Here is a 23,781-nt window from a genome sequence, read left to right on the forward strand (position 1 = left end):
GCGGTAATCAATATGATCCAGTAATCTCTGTGGAGATTCTCAGTCATCCAGATCATGGTCTCAAAGTGGGTTGAGTCACTTCAACTGGACTTGTTTAGTTCCTTAACATTTAGTTCATCCAGAAAGGCTTCATCAGTTCTCATTGGTAGGGAGGCTAAAACATTTATCCTCTGTGGGGTCACACCACTTTTCCTTTTTGCTTTGTCACTTTGATGCTACACAATTCTATCCAGTCCCACAACAACCACGTGTAGCGTCTGTCCAAAACCGTGCAGGTCAAGACTGGGCCTGTTCAGTCATCTCCACATCCACCATCCCGTCTGGAAATCAGTCAAGAGACAGTCTTCTTCACCACCGAGGGATTGCCATGACGATGGTCACGCACTAACAGGTTACGGTGTATACAGTGCATGTACAGTAAATGGAAACACTCATGTTTCAGTGTTTGATGTGTTTTAAAAATGGGGGTCACCACCTCTGCTCCTGGAGATCAGCTGTTCTGCATGTATTCCATGTGTGCCTGCTGCCGCAACAGCTGAATAGCCAGGTCTGACGTTTCATCACTCTTGATTGGCTGCTCACATCTGATTTAATTAAAGATTATATTTGCACAACTTCACTGCTTTAAATCCCCTCATTATAACTACGCTGCATTTCTTGTATTAAAGTTCCCATTTTCTCAGTGTGTTAATGTCGTTACAACTGTGCAGTTGTCGCTATTCTAAGTGTTGTGTTTTTAAAAGGACACGGAGACAGCTGTCATTTACTGCTGCATAAAGGCTGCTGTGCTGTGCAACTGGGCAGGAAAAGCGTAACCATACAGGAAGCAACAACCCTCATCCTCCCTACTTTGACTCTGTCCCAGAGAAGTTTCTGAATTCTTTCTGATCTATTGTGCATCACTCTCCCAACCATAATCAGCATGTGAAAACGCAGGCTATAATTTTCCAGTGAATGCATTGCCTCATGAAAACGCAAATGTTCACCAACACATACACACGCGTGTGCATGTAGTCACATATTACCCTGCACATTCACAGCATATTAGTGCTGGACATAGTGCTGTTTTTATGTGAGCGTATTTGCATCTTATGTCACAGTGGAGTGGACATGCAGGTTGTCTGTTCAGCTTGTGTGCTTCCATAAAAATCACTTGTCATTACTCACTGACCCCTGTCTGCTTTAATGGTTTTAAGCATTGTTTTCTGCTTTTTGCTGAAGGATTCGTGGAACGTGTGTGTTGATGTTGCAGATGTGTTGTACTTTCAGGTTTTTCAGGATTTTTTTTTTTTTTTTTTTTTTTTTCTGAAAAGAATTTCCTTGAGCGGGACAACATTTCAGCCTATTGTGGTTCTGCACATTTTGCTCTTTATGTGCTTCTGTGATCATGGGAACATCCCACAATTTGCTTACAGTCATACTAGGTGTATTGATATACCAGAAAAAACTTGAAAATGCTGCTGAGGAGTCTGCAGTTTGTACCAGCACACTGGTACTCTGTGTTCACTTAAAATGTAGAGGCTGTTGGTCCATGATGTCTGACAGCATGAAAACCCACTACATCCAACAAAATGTTTGTATGATCCTGTATTGGCCCTGGATCTGCTCTGGGTGGGACCACATCTGGTGTGACCAAACAGACCTCTGTCAAAGGTTGTGTTTGCATAATTTGCCTCAGGATACAGGCTGCCCTGCCCACTACCTCACTCAGTGAAACAGCAGAGCCATTCATTCAGATACTTAAAGGAATGAAAACCCCTATTTTGGGTCACCTTGGTGAATATGTATGGCTGAATTCATAAATATTTAGACATACGAATGGCTTTAAAAAAAAAAACTTATTTCCGCTGGTTATTGTGGCATAACTGAGTTGAATACAAATATTGAGCTAGAAGTGTAGTCACTTGTCACTCTGCTTGCTTATGTTTTTCGTCTTGCCCTGGTTGTCTGATGTTGCCACAGCAGATCAGGTAGCGATCCACACAAGGATTTGGTACATTTTGGCCAGATGTCTTTCTTTATGCAGCTTCACAGGACTTGACAGTAGGACCCTCTTTAGACAGGGATTGGCAATCCAGATTGAACCAGATTCGGTCTGAACTGCCTTCTAGTTGGATAGCATTCAGACCTGCTTTTTAAATCCGGCTTATCCAACTCAATCCAGCTTTAGCTGAATTCAAGCTAGAGCTGTGTATCTGGACTGTTAGAGCGCTGGTGTGTTTGTGTGCCAGATTTTGAAGTGAAGTGGACCCGCCAACTTCCACAGGCAAACTGTTCCATAAGACGAGATCACTGTAAACAAACATTCTATAGCCTGTTGACTTCTTCTTAACCCCTGGAACACGGAGCAAGCCTGCACCTGGAGATCACAAATCAGGGGTTGGCACATGTAGCTTGATAAGACCCTTAAGATATGAAGGTGAACAACCATCAAGAATTGCATACATCAGTAACAAAACCTTAAAATCACCTTTCAGCTTCAGAGGAAGCCAATGAAGAAGAGCCAACACAGGTGTAATGTGCTCAAATTCGAGGTAAAATTCAAGCAGCTGTGTTCTGAATCATCTGAATGGTATCAAGCTGTTTTTGTTATGTGAGCCGCTGAAGAGGAGGTACTGCTGGCCCACCACCACCAGAGGGCGCCCTGCTTGGAGTGCGGGCTCCAAGCACGAGAGGGCGCCAGACCCAGAAGAAGTGACAGCTGTCACTCATCCTCAGCACCAGCTGTCACTCATTCATCATCATCATCATCACCATAAAGGCCAGACTGCAACTCCACCTCCTCGCCGAGAAATCAACTACCGACGAGGTAACTTTCTCTGCTGACTCAAATCGTTGAGTGATAATCTGAACTTCTTTCGCAGCCGTTATCCTGTTGAGTCTGCCTTATCTGTGGGATTGGCGTTTGGTGTGATCAGCGACGGCTTTGCCTCACACCCCAAACCAGATAAGTGGTTAAACAGGAGCTGCACGAGTGTGTGATTGGAGGTGGAGGTGCTCCCTCCTAACTGAGTGCAGACTGTGGATTACTGAGTGTGCGAATTCACACTCATCCATCCTGTCTTTGTTTTCTGCCAGCAGTACCAGGGTCGACAGCCGAAGACAGAGGCCACCTGGGGACTCGGGACTTGGCGGCTCCGGTGTTCTTCAGGCCGTTGGTGGTGGAAGCCGTGTGGGACGCGGCTCATCTCTCGTCGGGGGTCTTCTATCTTCGAGCCTGCCCACACGTCACCTGGTGTTAATTGACTTTACAGATTTTGTGTGTTTAGTTGTGTGTTGTCACAACATTAAATTGTTACTTTTTGGCTTATTCATTGTCCGTTCCTCTGCGCCCCCTGTTGTGGGTCCGTGCTACGACACCTTCCCAACAGTTTTGTGGCAAACCAGAAAGTAAAATATTGCAACAGTCAATTTTGGAAATGTATGAGTCAGTATCTCAACATCCAATGTAGACAAAATGGGTCTAACTTTTTCCTGTTTCGCTAATGGAAATGACTGAAGCCCTGTGAGGAGTAACAAACCTGCCATGTTACCTGTGAGATGATGGTTTGTTTTAATTAAATCTGTCACATTCTGCTTGCCTTCAGCTCCAGCATGTCTAAACATATTATTCCTCTCAACTGACCTTTGTCTAAGGTTTGGCGTGAACAGTCAGAATGAAGCCTCACCCGTTTCCCATCCGCCTTCCTTCTCCTGCTGCCATTTCTGAGAACGTACAGATGGACAGATGGAGTACAGATGGAGTCTTTGGACTCTAACTCTCACTCAAACACACAGACCCTTAAGTAGCTAAATACAGTTGTCCAGCAGCATGTCTATGTTTTAAGTTGGTAATGATAGTGTGTAGGTGCATGTGGGTCTTTGTTTGTCTCCACCCTTCTATTGGGTGTCAGAATAAGTGTCCCACTGGACAGTGTCATCTAACAGTCACTGGCCTAAACAATGAGATTATACAGTGTGGTTCAGCCTGCACTGACCACACTATACTTTGTTAAATTCAGTGCAGCAGAGGCCAAATTCTACACACATATATGCGCGCACACACGCACGCACACACACACACCACTGTGGTGCAGGGTTGACCAGCAATGACAAAGCTTTGATGCATGCATAAGTAAATTACGCTCAGCTGATTTTACCTGTAAATGCAGCAGATTTTTGATACCTTTGGGGTGGTGTCTGTAAAAATGGTTGGAGAATGTCTCGACTATCTGGGCTTTGTCTTTTTACACAGGTATATTTTGTGTTCCAAGACGCTTGTGGGCCACAAGTTGGTGATGATCACCCCCATAACACACTAGTTTTAGGAGGGATGTGAAAGCTCTCAGAATTAAAACAGCTTTCCCAGGTCCTAAAACTGGCTACTCAGACGTAAATCTAGCAGGAAAAGTTATCACCATAAAGTTTTTCACTTCAATCCACATAGATAATAACTGATTTTTAATTACCTATTTTTAAGGTAGCAGGTTATGTTGTACCTGTTTGTGTGTGGGGTTTTTTCCAGGAATTGCTGACAAGCGGTCTGATCAGAGGTGATTACTGAGTGCAGCTGAAGTTAGCGTAAGATTATTAGCAGCAGTAAAAAGTAAACTCCACTGCATTCCTTCTGCTTTTAAGCTGAAACTGCACTTTATAACAGCAGTGGCTCATTACTACCGTTTCAAAAACTCCACTTACGACACTGTTCTTCACGCATTTGGCTTTAGCTAAGCTACTGTTTTCACTGTCGAGTCCCACGCTATAGTTTCTGTCATTACAGGGAAATGCAATCTGTCATAAATCCCTTTGTAACACACATAGGTGTTGTTTATATGTACATTAAGAGTGCAATGGTAATAAAAAAAAAAATCATGTTTCAGTACATACAGTACAGTGGGTTTAAGTTCACAGTTAGGTAAGTTTTTTTGGAGGGGACATTAGAAAGAAGAAATGCAACAGTAAATCACTTGTTTTGTTTTTGGTTAAATAAGTGAAGGGAAACTTTGTAACGGTACTCAGTTGCTGTGTATGTTTGCAGATTTGCTGCTATAAAAACACTTATTGTGTTTATTATTGCTTTGGCCCAGTCTGACCTCTTAGCTGGAGGCTGCTGAAATGTTATGGTGAGCTGGGTTTGCACAGTGCTCGTCTTTTTCCAACATTCACTTCAGGTAATGTTCAACGTATAACCAGCTGTGTGCCCAACCGCAGGTGAAGTCATGCTGACATATAGCTTTCATCTGATCCATGTCTTCGTCTGTTGTCCTAATTATTAAGGTAACTGTCCCGTGTAAAGAGGGCCTTGTGAGTCTGTCGCATGGCTTAAAATGCACCCGATCCACGGAGGCGATACAACACCTTTCTGTGTAACCGCTTCAGCGGCCCTTGTGCAGCGCAGTTGTCTCACATGGAGTTTGTACGCTACAGATGATGTCACATTTCCTCATACATCTGCCACTTTTTGACACCTGTTTTTTTGCCTCTTTTTTTGACAGAGATCTACTTTTAAAGCTGCTAATCCGCCAATGACCAGTTCAGATTCATGTTAACCTACCTATATGTTGTATAATATGTATGCACACAACAAAGTGAAAACTAGATATAATAAAAAGTAGTTCTCTCAATGAGAAAAATGGGGAAAAAATGTATTTCTGACTTTCATGTGCGAGAAAGCAGACTTGCACAAAAACCTTGATCCTAAAAGGTGCTATCAAGTTCAAAGTATATCTTTTGAAATTGGGATGTTTTTGTTGTAGAACCCATCAGTCCTCGTGTTGTCCTGGATTTAATCTGTGTCATTTTACAGAGCAAAGTGTGTGTAAAACTTGTCACAGTTGGCATAAAAGTGACAGAAGTAAAGAATTGGACTCAGTGTTGCTTTACATCATACCTGACCCAAGCTCAGTCATCACTCTGTGCAGACCCTAAAACTGATTCATTATGAGGACGGAGGGAACAAGCACACATTTGGTCAAAACGATAAGAGTTTCACTCTAAAGGAGGTACGATCGCTGATGGCCGGATATCCCTCCGCATTGTATCCAGGCTCAGCTTCTGTCACTCACTGGTGATTTCTGACTTCATTCACATTATACTGGTTGTCCAGAGAAAAAAGCGTCAAACCCACTGTTGTGGTTTAGAGGGTTTCATCCCTTTAAAGGGCCTGATCATGCAAACTGAGGGACTCTTTCTAAAAGAGAGCAGAGAGTGGGTGATAATACCCCTCCACTTCTCGTCTCTTCTTTTTGTTAAGTTCATCAGCCGAGAAGGAATGTGTTATTTCAGATATGTGGTGACTGTTGGGGGGTTCTCCATGAATAACTGCCTTTCCAGCACCAGCCAGCAGATTAATGCAGCGTCTGAGTGATGGTTGACTCAAACATGTACCGTAAGAATTACTTCATTAATAAACTCTTCCAGTCAGTATTTTAAAATTCAGAAATGTCTGTGAATAAAGTTTGACATTAACTTGTTTTTAATCCATCACTTGGCACAGATTATATTTACAGTAAAGAGTCCGCAGAGTGATTGGAACTGCTTTATTTTAAGTAAAGAATTTAAAATACATTCAGAAAAAATGCAAATGAACCACGTTTTCAAATCAGAATAACAACAAAAGCTGTTTTGATTCTTTTAAATTAAAATACAAAGTATAATGTACATTAGGCACATGAATCTCATCACTGACAACGATTCGATACGCCCCTCTACACTACCAGTGATATGATAAATAATGATGCGATGCGATATGATTCACCCCTGTTCCCGACTCGATATGATTTGATATGTATTTGATGGCAACTCAATTCCTCACTATGTAATACGATGCAATTTGGTGCGATACAATTAGGGATAGGTATTGATAAGATTTTGTCTATCGATGCCATTATTGATTCTGCTTATCGATCTGATTCTTTATCGATTCCCATAACAATGCCTCTTGTGAATTTTTCTGTCTACTAAAATTAGGCTTTACATGTTTTTCTATGTCAACAACATTTTATTGAATCTTAAAGTAAATAAATATGAAATTGGTCACTGGATCCTTGATCGTTGGACATAAATAAAAATCAATAAAATCTGTACATGGTCACTGGATCTTTGATGTACATGATGGATCCTTGATCTCTGGACATACCGTAAATAGAAAAACAAAATCTGTAGCTTTTGTCAAAAGCATTTCCTTTCAGATATGAATGACACAAATGTAACTCCGTAGACTCTGAGCTGAGCTCTTCAATGGGCTGCGCTGCACGTCAGGATGTAATTCATAAAGAACGCAGGACGTCTCATTTTGACTGACGCTCACGCCAATGGACTTGCTTCTTCTGAAAACCAGTGAAGCAGAGAACTAGTGAACAGTGGGTTGAAGCACTGCTTTGTTGCGTCAGGCTTCAAACAAATGGCAGACCCACTGCAGTCTGCAATCAACGAAGAGAAATAATCCTTTTCTCGATAAACACCCTCAAAACAATGGCCACTCCGGTGTCCTGAACAATCCGTGGTACATTCAATGTGCCTCGGAAAAAATCAATGCAAGCAGGCAGCAAGCAACCCATCAAATGAATCGATGCACACTGAATGAATCGATACACTCACATCACGCATGTTTGTATCTAGATACAAACAATTAATAGCATAGCAATTAATCTCCACATGCCTAATGTACATGTGACAGTTATTGACACATCAGAGGATGGACACATGATCGTTTCTAAGTCGCAGAATATGTCTTGGCATTTATTTAAGTTTTTAACTCTGGGGGCCATGGATGCTCCGTTTGTCTGAGTGTACCTTTTGTCCAGTTTCTGTTAATAAATCAGTGATTGAACATCACAGACTACAGAAGACCCTTAAAAATAAGTGTCCACTGCTTCCCCCAGGCCCACCTCCACACTTCCCTATCCTAGGTCAAGTTTTCTAATTCTTCCTGGGGGATCTCAAGGCATTCCCTAGGAAATATAATCTCTTAAGTGTGTCTTGGGTCTTCCCCAGGGTTTTCTCTCAGTTGGATGTGCCTGGAAGATGTCCATAAGGAGCAGATGAGGGAGCATTCTCACCAGATGTCTAAAACACTTGCAGGCTCCTTTTAATGCGAACGGGCAGCGGCTGTACTCTTGAGTGCCTCGTGACTATTTTAACATTGATTTAAATGGGTAAGAAAAGTTTAATCTGTTGAATTGTCACAGACTGCTTTGTGATGCATATTGTAATGTGACTTGTGAGTTACATAGTTCTCGCTGCTTTTAAGAATCAATTAAGCTAGTATCTCACACAGTGGTGAATGCTAAAAATGCTTTGACAGCATTTCGTGACAATTAGCAACATGACCGCGAATGTTTGCAGCCAAAATTTACATCAGCTTTTCATCTGAACAGCTCTTCATGCATCCAGATGACTTACAGCAGAGTGGATTGTGTGTGTGTGTGTGTGTGTGTGTGTGTGTGTGTGTGTGTGTGTGTGTGTGTGTGTGTGTGTGTGTGTGTGTGTGTGTGTGTGTGTGTGTGTGTGTGTGTGTGTGTGTGTGTGTGTTACAAGAATTAGCAGCATCAGTTAGCTTGTTGTCCCCCCGCACACACACGCAACCGAGTTGGTGCTTGTGCGTGCGTGTACTACCAAAAAGACTTTATACATCCTCAGTGCAGTGAAAAAAAAAATCACATCACAAATTAGTCCAGCTTTCCAACTTCCTGCCAAGAGCCTCCAGACAGCGCAGTGGATTTGTTTTGTGTGTGCGTGCACGAGCACGTATGGGTGCACGTGTGTGCACAATTACATGCGCGTGTGTGTGTGTGTACGTGTGCAGAGTGCAATGTACCACACGTATGAAACAAAATATGCACTCTAAATGGAACCAAACTGCACTCTAAATGCAATGCAGCACAAATGGGATAAATTAATCCATGTCATGTGACATACAAAGCACCAATCAAATGAGAAGGATCCAGTCAGCTGTTATATAAAAGTTAATATAGAAGATGGATTTCCAGAAAATGGAAAGTAAATTATATCATGAAGAATGCCAGTGTGTTGCTGCTGCAGCTATCCTGCTGCAGGAGAGGAAGAAAAATAAGAAAGTTAGAAGAAAAGGATGACTGTTTGGGCCAGAGATTGGTTGTGAACCAAAAAGAACTTTAGTGACGTGTTCCAACCACTCGCCAACACTTAAAACGGTTTTATAAATGTTTGCAACTGTTTGTGGTAAAGTAAATTGGTTAAGAAATTTTGAACATGTTCAGAATTTATTTGCGGCAAGAAATACTGTTTTCACCTTAAAAACTGCTTGCAAATTGTTTTGCAACCTTTTACAAACTGTGACAAAATCCAAAATTTGCTACCTTTGTCAGCATTTGCCACTCTGTGAGATACAGGCTTTAAAGGCCTGCTTGCTCAGGGCTCTTCTGTCTTTCAACTTGTGTATGAAAGAGCCATAGTCAACATCTGCAGAGAACCGGTGTCTCTGCTGCCAATGTCGCAGACCGAACGGTCCTCCTAAAAATTGTTCCACCCTGCCTTTACTGCGCATGTGTCACCAGCCGCGGTTCACGGATTATCACCTCATTTCTACTTAAAACTGCACTCCAATCGTCATCTGTCTCAGCGACAGATATCTGAAGCTTTTATACAACAATCATTTCACATAAATTCAGCATTATTTCATCATAAATGACAAAGGAAGTGATCAGAGCATCGCAGCCACATGAGCTGCTCACTGATGCGTTCACTGCGCGTTGGTCATTTCAAAGCGTCACCGAGTATCGCCTCGTTTCTGCTTAAAACTGACTTTAGAATGATTTAAGCGGTTTTACCTCGTCATCTGATGGTTAATAATCCCATTAATCCAGTTGATCGCTTTGGGTCAAGAGACTTGGACGAGTGTCTGAGCTCTGAAATGACGCATGCACAGTGGAAGTAGGGCGTACCAGTATTTAGGGGCGGACCGTTAGGTCTGCGACACCGGTCCTAGTATGATCTTCCACTCTGTTTACACAGCTTGTATATCACAGCAATAACAGCTGTGTTACAGATAAGCATGAGGGCTACTGTTAGTGTAATTGGACACCATGAGCTGTAAATCCACCAAAGCATCCTTTGCAAACACTGTTTGTTGATGTAAAGTCCATGACTGATTGCAGGTTGCCACGAACACTTAAGACCTCAGTGGGTCAGGTTTATGAGTGTGTTAATTTATTTTTGGTGCAGAGCAGAAGACTCCTTAGTGTGTGTGTGTGTGGGGGGGGGGGGTTAGTTCCAATCATGTCACAGTTAGAAACCTGCTTTACTTCCCCTCCACTTATTTTGCGAATGAGTGGGTGTTGAATGAAGCATTATGGGTACGCACTGTAATTAATGTCCAGTCCACCTTCTCTTCCTCTTTGTGTGTGTGTGTGTGTGTGTGTGTGTGTGTGTGTGTGTGTGTGTGTGTGTGTGTGTGTGTGTGTGTGTGTGTGTGTGTGTGTGTGTGTGTGTGTGTGTGTGTGTGTGTGTGTGTGTGTTATTATAGTCACATTCCATCAGTTCCCAGTAACCGCTGAGGCTTACGAGCATGTGTTTATGGCTGTTTCTCAAGCTGTTTGTCGTCTTTTTGGCTCGTCCTTGTGTTACTCTTTCACTGTTGTGTATATGTAACCCCGTTTTGGTCTGCTCCTGTACGTCTGCTGGCTTTATGCTATAGGTGTGCTCTGTCTTCCTCCCTCCTCGTCCCTTACAATGTGGCATTGCTGAACTGAAAATGAATAAAAGGCTGAACTCAATGAAGCAGATGATGGCTCAGTTGATTGTGCCTCTCAGGAATGTTCTGTTGTGTGGTAAGTCCTTTCGCTTCAGCTCAAAAACTAGCCCATTTGTGGTGGGTGGAGTGAGTTTGCTGGACCCGTCCTTTGGGGACAGGACACTGATGGTCCTGTTCGTCTGCTATGGGTTCAGTGTCTGTAAGGCAACACCACATTCATTAACAGTACTATACATAATTTACTGCATATTTAATATGCCTAAATGTTTTAAAAATAATGAAAAGCTGTTTAATAACTGATAGGTGAATATTTAAATGTCTGTAATATAAATGCTTATCTGCAGCCCAGTTCCAAATAAGCGGTTGAAGATGAGTGAGTATATAAATGTAATCAAGTAAAATATGAATGACCACTTATCATTCATTCATTCATTCATCTTCTACCGCTTGGTCCAATTAGGGGTCGCGGGGGGCTGGAGCCTATCCCACCAGTCATAGAGTGCGAGGCGGTGTACACCCAGGACAGGACGCCAGTCTGTCGCAGGGCCACAAATAGACAAACAAACACAGAAAGGTGTTTCATTACCAAGATATCACACAAGAAACATCTCATGATGGGTAAAAGCAAAGAGTTTTTTGCAGCCTTATTGTTGCAAAATATGCTGATGGCATGGGTTACAGAAGGATTTCTAAACTTCTGAATGTTCCAGTGAGTACTGTTGGGACCATCATCTGCAAGTGGAAAGAACATCATTTCACCATAAACAGGCCATGGCCAAGTGCTCCTCACAACATTTCTTTTTATTATTATTATCATTGAGAGAAAAGCAATTTCATAATAAGTCTCTCTAATAGTGATGCAAACACTATAAAATCTACAGTGGGGCAAAAAAGTCAGTCCCTGATTGTGCAAGTTCTCCTACTTAGAAAGATGAGAGAGGTCTGTAATTTTCATCATAGGTACACTTCAACTGTGAGAGGCAAAATGAGAGAAAAAACAAACAAACAGGAAATCACATTTTAGGATCTTTAAATAATTTATTTGTAAATTATGATGGAAAATAAGTATTTGGTCAATAACAAAAGTTCAACTCAGTACTTTGTAACATAATCTTTGTTGGCAATGACAGAGGTCAAACATTTCCTGTAAGTCTTCACCAGGTTTGCACACTGTAGCTGGTATTTTGGCCCATTCCTCCATGCAGATCTCCTCTAGAGCAGTGATGTTTTGGGACTGTCGCTGGACAACATGGACTTTCAACTCCTTCAACAAATTTTCTATGAGGTTGAGGTCTGGAGACTGGCTTGACCACTTCAGGACCTTGAAATACTTTTTACGGAGCCAGTCCTTCGTTGCCCGAGCGGTGTGTCTGGGATCATTGTCATGCTGGAAGACCCAGCCACATTGCATCTTCAATGCTCTCACTGATGGAAGTAGGTTTTGGCTTAAAATCTCACGATACATGGCCTCGTTCATTCTTCCCTTAACACAGATCAGTCCTGTCCCCTTTGCAGAAAAACAGCCCCAAAGCATGATGTTTCCACCCCCGTGCTTTACGGTAGGTATGGTGTTCTTGGAATGCAACTCAGCATTCTTCTTCCTCCAAACATGACGACTTGATTTTTTTACCAAAATGTTCTATTTTGGTTTCATCTGACCACATGATATTCTCCCAGTCCTCTTCTGGATCATCCATATGCTCTCTGGCAAACTTCAGACAGGCCTGGACATGTACTGGCTTAAGCAGGGGGACATGCCTGGCACTGCAGGATTTGAGTCCCTCTCTGCGTAGTGTGTAACCTTTGTTACTTTGGTCCCAGCTCTCTGCAGGTCATTCATCAGGTCCCTCCGTGTAGTTCTGGGATTTTTGTTCACCGTTCATGATCATTTTGACCCCACGGGATGACATCTTGCTTGGAGCCCCAGATCGAGGGAGATTATCAGTGGTCTTCTATGTCTTCCATTTTCTTACAATTGCTCCCACAGTTGATTTATTAACACCAACCTGCTTGACTATTGTAGCTTCACTCTTCCCAGCCTGGTGCACATCTACAATTTTCTTTCTGATGTCCTTTGACAGCTCTTTGGTCTTGGCCATGGTTGAGTTTGGAGTCTGACTGTTTGAGGCTGTGGATAGGTGTCTTTTATATAGATAATGAGTTCCAACAGGGGCCATTAATACAGGTAACAGAAGAAGAAGATCTTAAAGAAGTTGTTACAGGTCTGTGAGAGCCAGAAATCTTGCTTGTTTGTGGTTGACCAAATACTTATTTTCCACCATAATATACAAAACAATTCTTTAAAAATCCTACTATGTGATTTTCTGGATTTTTTTTTTTTTTCTCATTTTGTCTCTCACAGTTGACGTGTACCTATGATGAAAATTACAGACCTCTCTCATCTTTCTAAGTAGGAGAACCTGCACAATCAGGGACTGACTAAATACTTTTTTGCCCCACTGTATCTGTATGGAGGTTAATGAAATTATACTATCTGGGATCCCATATATAGCTACCAATGGGCATGGCTGCAAAGTGATTCCAAGAATGTTTGACATAATACCAAAGAAACTAAGCCAAAAAATTATGCAGGAAGAACATATGACTTAAATGGGAAGGGGGCCATGACATCTGTCACACTTGTCTTCTGTCTCGGGAAATATTTCAGAAAGTATTAATTTAGAAAAATGAACCCTATGTACAACTTGAAATAGGATAAGTCCAAGCCGTGCCCAAGAGAAAGTAGTTTTACTGATCGAATCTGATTTAAAGGATAAGATGTAATTATAAGACCTTGAAATAGATCCTTTTTCTTTCCTTTTTTTTGTAGATTAAGGGAGTGCAAATCCTCCCAAGAGTGTTTAGGGGTATCAGTAGAAAAGTTGTAAAAGTTTTAGAAATAAAGCTACAAATTTGAAAATGACGAAATAAATGTGTTACGGGAAGTCCATAAGTAGTGGACAAGTTGGCAAAGGAATCCTCAGAAACCCAAAATCCTGACAAACCCTCCTCAGAAAATAAATCTTTGAAACATTTCAAGCCTTTATCATACCACAGGGAAAAAGGTTGTGTTCAAAAGTGAAAGTGAAAATAAATTATTGTTCTTAATTGGCACTAAAAGAGAGACAGCCTCAAATTTGAAATGATGTCAATTTACATTGTTGTAACAAACCTTTGCAAACCCTTGGAGATTTCCCACCCCATATAAAGGAACAAATGGACTTGTCTAGAGAGACAAAGAAATATTTTTGGTAGAAAAAGAGTAATAGATTGGAACAGAAAAAGTAATTTGTGCAAAATATTCATGTTAACCACATTAATTCTACAAATTAAGGAAGGTGGAAGGCTGAGATTGTCACTCTCTGTACAGGAGGCATCTTGAACCTGTCATTACTAACAAAGGCTTTTGTACGAAGAGTTAAATAAATTTCAGTAAACATGTTCACTACTTGGGCAGTACAGTAGCTTAGTGGTTGGCACTGTTGCCTCACAGCAAGAAGTTCATGGGATCGATTCCCACCTGTGGCCTTTCTGTGTGGAGTTTGCATGTTCTCCCTGTGTTTGCGTGGGTTCTCTCTGGGTGCTCCAGCTTCCTTCCACATCCAAAGACATGCAGCTGAGGTGAATTGCAAACTTTAAGTTGTCCGTAGGTGAGAGTGCAGGTGTGAATGTGTTTGTTTGTCTATATGTGGCCCTGTGACAGAGTGGCTTTCTATCAGGGTGTACCCTGCCTCACACCCTATGATTTCTGGAATAGGCTCAGCATCCAAAACCACAACCCCCCCACCCCCTTCCCCTGGTGACCTGATCTTGGATAAGCGATTGAAAATGAGATCACTATTTTTGGCATAAAAACGGGGCCCTTAGCAATCTTCTGTAACAGTGGAATGTGCCGCAAAAGTGCTGATGTACACCTCTTCCACAATTTCTCTGGTAGTCAGACGACGTCCCGGATCAACACAGCGTTCACTTTGGAAATGATCTGGTCGTTTCAGCCTGTCGATGGCCGCTCAGAGCGTGGCGCGCCTTCCGCTGCTGTGGGAAAATTTCATTCAGCGCTGCTCCAATCGCTCAGCCATTTCCCTAACAATGCAAATCCGACGAGGGGGTGGACCAGTGCTCACTCAAAGCCTGCCCACAGGCGAATGACGCAACCGACAGGCATGAAAAAACTCCCGCATGCACACGAAGGTTCAAGCTTGGCTGATGCAAGCGCACATGATTCAAATCCATATAGTTTTTAAAAAAAATAAAAAGGTCGGATAGTTTTCTAACAGACCTCGTAAGCTTTTCTTTCAGTGCTAGAGGTGGTGAAACTGCCATCAGCAGTAGCCTTGGTAGCCATCAGACCAAGGCTTTGTAAATGAAAGAAACTGCAAGCACATACTTTACATTACATCACCTTCATTTAGCTGATGGTTTTATCCAAAGGGACTTTCAAGTGAGGAATTGCAATCAAGCTAAATTTTGAAATTCTATTGTTGCAATTTAATTTTGAGATCGGAGCTGTACAAATTCTTTACTTTAAATGATCACACATTAATCTAGTTGAAGGCCCGAGGTAAACATGAAGTCCATAAATACATTCATGAAATGAATTATATTTGACAGAAAATTACCATTGTAAATATGAACACTTAAAAATAACAACACTACTGTTTAATCTTAACAGTAAATTATTAATTTGTAGAGAATTTGTCACCTGATATGGCGTGCCAAGAAAAGGGATAGTGCAAATGCAAAACTGTCATGTCTATTTATGTCTGTTTTTATTTTGGGATATGTAAGCTTTTTCTTTTGTTGATGTTGTTAAACAACCTTTGGTATTTTATGTCATTTGCAAAGTAGGTAATTTGCATTTGCTGATTTTTTTTTTTTTTTTTTTTCTAAACATGTTTTAAATTCTGTAGTTAAAAATCAAGTGTGAACCAGGATTGTATGTTGTTTAAACACTGAAACAGTTATGTGCCTTTTTGTTAGATTAAGGTGGTTTGGCTTTGTTAATGGTTTCTGCAAAGAGCAGTGGAGAAAGGTGGAGTTTGTAACATTAAACTACAGGATTATTAGATTTTGTAAACCAATTACAGGCGCACATTTCCTCCCTTCCCCTGTCATCAGACCGATACCTTTTGAATAGCTGAAGGGAAAGGATTCCCACTTTAGTGTGTGTGTGTGTGTGTGTGTGTGTGTGTGTGTGTGTGTGTTAAAGCAATAATTAAATTTAGAGTCCATTTTCTTGTTCTCGTGGAACTCAATTCAGTGAAGCCAAACCTCATTCTGACACTATTAACTGTAAGAAAGGGAAATTTCATCACCCAAACTGTAAGAGCAAGGTGAGATCAGTGTATATTTTTGGCAGTTTGATTTGTAGCTTCTAGCAAATGAGGAATTATGAATGAGGGCTGTTCCTGTTCATATTGTGCCAAACTGTGAAATTGCTGTTTTAACTGTTTTTTCCAAAGGTGCTAATAAATTATGCAAATGTTCTATAATAATTTAAACTGAAAGTGCAGGAAATTAAAATGAGAAAGTTTTGTGAATAATTGTGTTTATTATTTGGAAAATGTAGTTGATGTCATGTTTTACAACTAGGAAAGTTGAGATATTTCCTTTGTTCAGAGATTTGTGTGGTTACCAGGTACCGATTAACGGTGATATCAACATCCATTATTCTCTGTTGTTACCTTATATCCATAGTTTTTCCAAAAATATTAGTCCTATCAACTTTCTGTTTATTTGCAGTTCATCCTTGACCCAAAATACATAAGCATACCAAGCGGCAATTGTCAGCTCTCCTCAGTTTCTACGTGATTGAAGTTACACACATGTACACAGAGGGCACTTGGGTTTTATTATATAGATGATGATTTGCCACCCCCTGCTCGAATGGCATGCAAGTCCAGAATTTGTCAATGTCCATTGTTCACGGTTGTTACATAATATCCCTAATTTATCTAAAAATATTAGTCCTACCAACCTTCTGTTTTCACAGCGTTCATCTTTGACCCAAAATACATAAGCATGCCAAATGGCAAATGTCAGCTCTCCACAGTTTCTCCGTGATTGAAGCCAGACTCATGTACGCATGCATACATGTACACAGAAACCACTTGGCTTTTAATATATAGATGTCCACACATTTTTCAATTGACTGTACTAGATATCAATATTTTCGGTTGAGCTGAACATTAAAGGGTTGAATGAGACAATTGTAAAACCTGTCCCATCTGTAAATCCAACACTTGATGACGTATAATACATCCAGTTGCGAGTGGAGTAGAGGGGAGAAGCACTGTATTGTACTTATGTTTGTATGATTTTACATGACCGTCGTTTCTTCCTTTGCTCTTAGGCTCCGGAAATGTGCTTTTCCAGGGTTGTCTGCTGAGGACTGTAAGGTTGTTTTTGGTTTAGATTGAGTTACAAGGATCAGTTTTGGTCACCAAAGCGTCAGTCATCTTACATGGCCTCTATGTCTGTCTAGTTAAAACTTTGACATGTACTTTATCATCAGTGAATTAATAAAAAGGTGTGTGTGTGTGTGTATGTATATGTGTGTATATATATATATATATATATATATATATATATATATATATATATACGAGGGCTGTCAATAAAGTTACGGTCCTTTTTATTTTTTTCAAAAACTATATGGATTTCATTCATATGTTTTTACGTCAGACATGCTTGAACCCTCGTGCGCATGCATGAGTTTTTCCACGCCTGTCGGTGATGTCATTCGCCTGTGAGCACTCCTTGTGGGAGGAGTCGTCCAGCCCCTCGTCGGAATTCCTTTGTCTGAGAAGTTGCTGAGAGACTGGCGCGTTGTTTGATCAGAATTTTTTCTAAGCCTGTGAGACACATCGAAGTGGACACGGTTCGAAAAATTAAGCTGGTTTTCAGTGAAAATTTTAACGGCTGATGAGAGATTTTGAGGTGATACTGTCGCTTTAAGGACTTTTCACGGTGCGAGACGTCGCTCAGCGCTCTCAGGCGGCGTCATCAGCCTGTTCAAGCTGAAAACCTCCACATTTCAGGCTCTATTGATCCAGGACGTCGTGAGAGAACAGAGAAGTTTCAGAAGAAGTCGGTTTCAGCATTTTATCCGGATATTCCACTGTTAAAGGAGATTTTTTTAATGAAAGACGTGCGGACGGGTCCGCGCGTCGGGACGCAGCCGCCGCGATGCTCCGCCACAGGAAAAACACCTCTGTTGAAAGCCTTAAGGACAAGTTGGAACATGTCCTGCCTGTTAAACAATTTCTCATATACTCACTCCACTGAAAGCCATCAAAAGCCGCCTGGATTTTACAAATGGTTATCAACACGGAGGTGTTTTTCCTGTGCCGCCGCACCGCGTCGGCTGCGTCCCGACGCGCGGATCCGTCCGCACGTCTTTCATTAAAAAAATCTTTAACAGTGGAATATCCGGATAAAATGCTGAAACCGACTTCTTCTGAAACTTCTCTGTTCTCTCACGACGTCCTGGATCAATAGAGCCTGAAATGTGGAGGTTTTCAGCTTGAACAGGCTGATGACGCCGCCTGAGAGCACTGAGCGACGTCTCGCACCGTGAAAAGTCCTTAAAGCGACAGAATCACCTCAAAATCTCTCATCAGCTGTTAAAATTTTCACTGAAAACCAGCTTAATTTTTCGAACCGTGTCCACTTCGATGTGTCTCACAGGTTTAGAAAAAATTTTGATCAAACAAAGCGCCAGTCTCTCAGCAACTTCTCAGACAAAGGAATTCCGACGAGGGGCTGGACGACTCCTCCCACAAGGAGTGCTCACAAGCGAATGACGTCACCGACAGGCGTGGAAAAAGTCACGCATGCGCACGAGGGTTCAAGCATGTCTGACGTAAAAACATATGAATGAAATCCATATAGTTTTTGAAAAAAATAAAAAGGACCGTTACTTTATTGACAGCCCTCGTATATATACAAGGTCTATTAGAAAAGTATCCGACCTTTTTATTTTTTCCAAAAAACATATGGATTTGAATCACGTGTGATTGCATCAGCCAAGCTTGAACCTTCGTGCGCATGCGTGAGTTTTTTCACACCTGTCGGTTGCGTCATTCGCCTGTGAGCAGGCTTTGTGTGAGCAGTGGTCCACCCCTCTCGTTGGATTTTTATTGCGAATAAATGTCTGAACGATTTGGAGCTTTGCTGCATCAATTTTTTCCAGAAACTGTGAGAGACCTCCAGGTAGTAACCATTCGGAAAATTCAAATGGCTTTCAGGGACGATTTTATGGGGATTAAACAGATTAAGGAGTGCTCCAGCAGGTTGAAAGACCACCCACAGTTGCTGACAGCGCGCCGCACTCCGAGCGCCGATCGACAGGCTCAAACCCCGCTGAAACAACCAGATCATTTCCAACGTGAAGGCTTTGTTGATCCGGGACGTCGTCTGACTTACACAAAAATGGCAGGAGACGTGGACATCAGTACTTTTTCGGCACATTCCACTGTTACAGTAGTTTTTTTTCATGGAAAGAAAAGCGGACAGATGCGCCACCGTGCCGCTCATGGCGCGGCACAAAAGCACCTCCGTGTTGGTCTCACAGGACGGCTTTGAGATGGCTTTCAGACGGCTGTCGGTGGGTTTTCAGTCATGTGACTAACCGAGAAATTGTGGATGAGCCTGGACATGCCAGAACATGTCCTGTGAGGCTTCATCACGGCGTTGCTTTGCGCCATGCGGCACCGCCACGACGCACGGAATTCCTCCGCATGTCTGTCTCAATGTGCTGAAAAAGTGCTGATGTCCACGTCTTCCGCAATTCCTGTGCTAGTCAGAGGATGTCCCGGATAAAACACAGCGTCCAGTTTGGAAATGAACGGCACATTCCACTGTTACAGGAGTTTTTGTCATGGAAAGAGGAGGAACTCTGCGCATCGCGGCGGAGCCGCATGGCGCAAAGCAACGCCGTGATGAAGCCTTACAGGACATGTTGGGGCATGTCCAGCTCATGCACAATTTCTCGGATACTCACACGACCGAAAAGCAACCGGAAGCCGTCTGAGCCATCTGAAAGCTGTCCTGTGAGACCAACACGGAGGTGGTTTTGTCCCGCGCCATGAGCGCCATGGTGGCGCAATCCTCCGCTTCTCTTTCCATAAAAAAAAAACTCCTGTAACAGTAGAATGTGCCGAAAAAGTGCTGATGTCCACGCCTTCTGCCTTTTTTGTGAAAGTTAGACGACGTCCCGGATCAACAAAGCCTTCACGTTGGAAGTGATCTGGTTGTTTGAGTGGGGTTTGAGCCTGTTGATCGGCGCTCGGAGCGCGCCGCGCTCTCAGACGCTGCAGGCGGTCTTTAAACCGGCTGGAGCACTCCTTAATCTGTGTAATCCCCATAAAATCGTTGCTGAAAGCCATCTAAATTTTCCGAATGGTGTCCACCTGGAGGTCTCACACAGTTTCTGGAAAAATTTGATGCAGCAAAGCTCCAAATCGTTCAGACATTTATTCGCAGTAAAAATCCGACGAGAGGGGTGGACCACTGCTCACTCAAAGCCTGCTCACAGGCGAATGACGCAACCGACAGGCGTGAAAAAACTCACGCATGCGCATGAAGGTTCAAGCTTGGCTTCACATGATTCAAATCCATATGGTTTTTGCAAAAAATAAAAAGGTACGATACTTTTTGGACAGACCTCGTGTGTATATATATATATATATATATATATATATATATATATATATATGTATATGTATATGTATATGTATATGTATATGTATATATATGTATATGTATATGTATATATATATATGTATATGTATATGTATATATATATATGTATATATATATATATATATATATATATATATATAATATGTATATGTATATATATATATATATAATATGTATATGTATATATATATATATATATAATATGTATATGTATATGTATATGTATATATATATGTGTGTGTGTGTATATATATATATGTGTGTGATAATTTTCATAATTTTCCTTTATAATTCATTGGTTGTCTGAAACAGAAATTTCAGTTAAATATATCATAAAGCAGACAAACACACTGATATTTAAGAAGTGAAATGAAGTTTCTATTGTACAGAAAGTGTGCAATAATTATTTAAGCAAAATTGGGCAGGTGCATAAATTTGGGCAACCATGTCATTTTATTGATTTGAATACATTTAGCACAATTATTGGAACACAAAATTGGTTTGGTAAGCTCATTGACCCTTGACCTCCTTAGACAGGTGAATCCAATCATGAGAAAGGGTATTTAAGGTGGCCATTTGCGAATGTTTCCCCTCTTTGCATCTCTTCTAATGAGCGGCAACATGGGAACCTCTAAACAACTCTCAAATGACCTGAAAACAAAGCTTGTTCAACGTCATGGTTCAGGGGAAGGATACACAAAACTATCTCAAAGATTTCAGCCGTCAGTTTCCACTGTGAGGAACGTAATGAGGAAATGGAAGACCACAGGCACAGTACTAGTTAAGGCTTGAAGTGGCAGACCAAGAAAAATCTCAGATAAACTGAAGCAAAGGGTGGTGAGAACAGTCATAGTCAACCCACAGACCTGCTCCAAAGACCTACATGATCTTGCTGCAGATAGTGTCTCTGTGCATTGTTCAACTATACTGCACACTTTGCACAAGCAGATGCTGTATGATGCTGTAGTACAGAGGAAGCCTTTTCTGTGTATATGCCACAAACAGAGTCGCTTGAGGTATGCCAAAGTACATTTGGACAAGCCAGCTTCATTTTGGAATAAGGTGCTGTGGACTGATGAAACTAAAATTGAGTTATATGGACATAACAAGGGGCGGAAAAAGAACACAGCATTCCAAGAAAAACACTAGCTACATACAGTAAAATTTGGAGGTAATTGTTTTGTTTTGTTTTTTTTTTCAGATTATGTATTTTGTGGACATTTGAATTTTATATTGAAAAGCCCATTTGGTGTACATTTTGTATTATATCACAATCAAAAATGCCTTATTTTTCTGTTATGGATTTCCCTACACCATCAAAATTGGACGGAGGTTCCAATTTTGTGTTATCTAGCTTCCAGTTACAGTTGTCTTCCAATCTTCCAGTAGAAGGCTAATCTCTGCCATAGTTACAGGTGCTGCAAGCGGCGAAGTTTCTCTGTCTCGTTAGGAGTTCCTCTTCGACTTGGACATTTTGCAGGTGGTCAAAAAGCAGTAAATATGAAAAATAAAAATACTCACTAACCGCCATACCAGAAGTCCAAGAAGCTGATAGCATCTTCAGGGTTTCCTTGTCCTCTTGATGGCTTTCCTCACTAGTCGCCTTCTTGCATACTCAATCAGGAACTGCCGCCTCTGCATAGATTTGCTATACAGTACCTTACTGTTGTATTAAATCCATCATGAATCACTGTTTTAAGACGCTAACATTGTTCACGTCATCAGCCAGAGTCTGGAAGTAAGTGCTTATAATAAATAAATAAAACTACTTCTTCCTTCTGTTTATTGGCAGATCGCCAACCACCTTTTAGAGGAGCATATTGACACCTACTATGAGTAGGTAGAGTGTACAGAATCATAGCATTAATTACTGTATTTTCCAGACTATAAGTCGCACCGGAGTATAAGTCGCACCAGCCACTATATCCATTATAAAGAAAAATAAACCATAAAAAAGTCGCACTGGACTATAAGTCGCATGAACATACAGGTATGTTAACTTAACATGAAAAGTTCAGATGATAATATTGTGACGGCTACCGTTTTCCAATGCATATTTCACCAGTTGCAACTTGTAATCTGCAGAGTATGATTTTCTTTTTGGTGGCATTTTCTTGGGTGTTCTCCGTTGTCTTAAGTTATCAGTAATGTTGAAATTTTTATTTTTCTATGGTAGTCAGAAGTCGTAGGAACAGTCACACAAGCCTTGTGCGCCCTCTCGTGAGCTGCGTTTTACCTACGGATATGTTTGTATTTTGCGGACCACACTGCGAGCCGAACCATAACCCGTACCATCGCTGAACAGTTCTTTTCTGACACACTACCCGCTGTGGACCATAGTACACACCAGGTGTCAGCTGGCGATGTTCGTGCAGCACCTACCTGCGCAGCTCATGACCTCCCCGTGGTGTCGACGCCAGCTCCTTCCAAGTGCAGACGCTAATTCTCCGCCGTCGCTCACCCGGTGCTCCCACGCAGCTCTCAGCGTCAACTTAAACACTCTGCTCACACTGACATCCAAGTATTGAAGCTGTTTTGTTAGCCCTCCCGGAATAACAGCAAGCACCGTGTTCGTCTGCTTCACACTCTGTTTCACAATCATTGTCTGGGTGAGGTGACAAATACACAGCCAATGTCCTGTTCTCTGATTGGTTATCGTGACCAGCGTGACCTATAGGGCGGCCGCCATACTACAGTGCCCATGATGCATTGCATTTCCGTTTCCCGTGGCCATTTTAAAACATAGAGCGACTCTGTCACGTAAAATTGCTTTATTACGGTAAATTAATTGAGAATCTGCCGGTATATTTTTCATTTGTAAGTCGCTCTGGAGTATAAGTCGCACCCCCGACCAAAACATGTAAAAAAGTTCAACTTATAGTCTGAAAATACGGTAATTAAAAGGCAACACGAAACAGTATGTGAAACAAAGTAATAAAATAATGAAAAAACATACAATAAATATCTTAACACTATTAAGAAACTGTACAATTTTGATAGTTATAGCACGATCATACAGCACATTTTGTAAGATTGAATAATAGTGCTATAGTTTATTAACTTAAAATCAGTGTTGATGTGCTAATTCCAGTGGTGTGCTTAATTTTTTTTTTTTACAGAAAGCTTACAACTTACAATTAAGTTAACTTACAATTATTACAATTAAAGCTACAAACTTACAATTCTTCACATGTTGCAAAGATGCATACCTCTTCTCGTGTATGTGCAGCATTCGTGTGTATGTTGGTGTGTGTGTTTGTATGTGTGCGTGTCTTTCTTTTTTTGCTTTGTTTATCTTTGGCATGTGGCCAGGCCTTTACCCTCATTCCCACATGCAGGGGATTGCCACCAACAAACAACAAAGC

The 23,781-nt window shown here is 41.5% G+C and overlaps 1 protein-coding gene across 1 annotated transcript in view; it reads left to right on the top strand.

Annotated features, from left to right (window-relative positions):
- plxnb1b (plexin b1b) overlaps nt 1-23,781 on the top strand; it is a 366,021-nt gene that overhangs the window by 154,721 nt on the left and 187,519 nt on the right.

The sequence above is a fragment of the Thalassophryne amazonica genome, chromosome 3 (genome assembly GCF_902500255.1).
Source record: "Thalassophryne amazonica chromosome 3, fThaAma1.1, whole genome shotgun sequence".
Lineage (NCBI taxonomy): Eukaryota > Metazoa > Chordata > Actinopteri > Batrachoidiformes > Batrachoididae > Thalassophryne > Thalassophryne amazonica.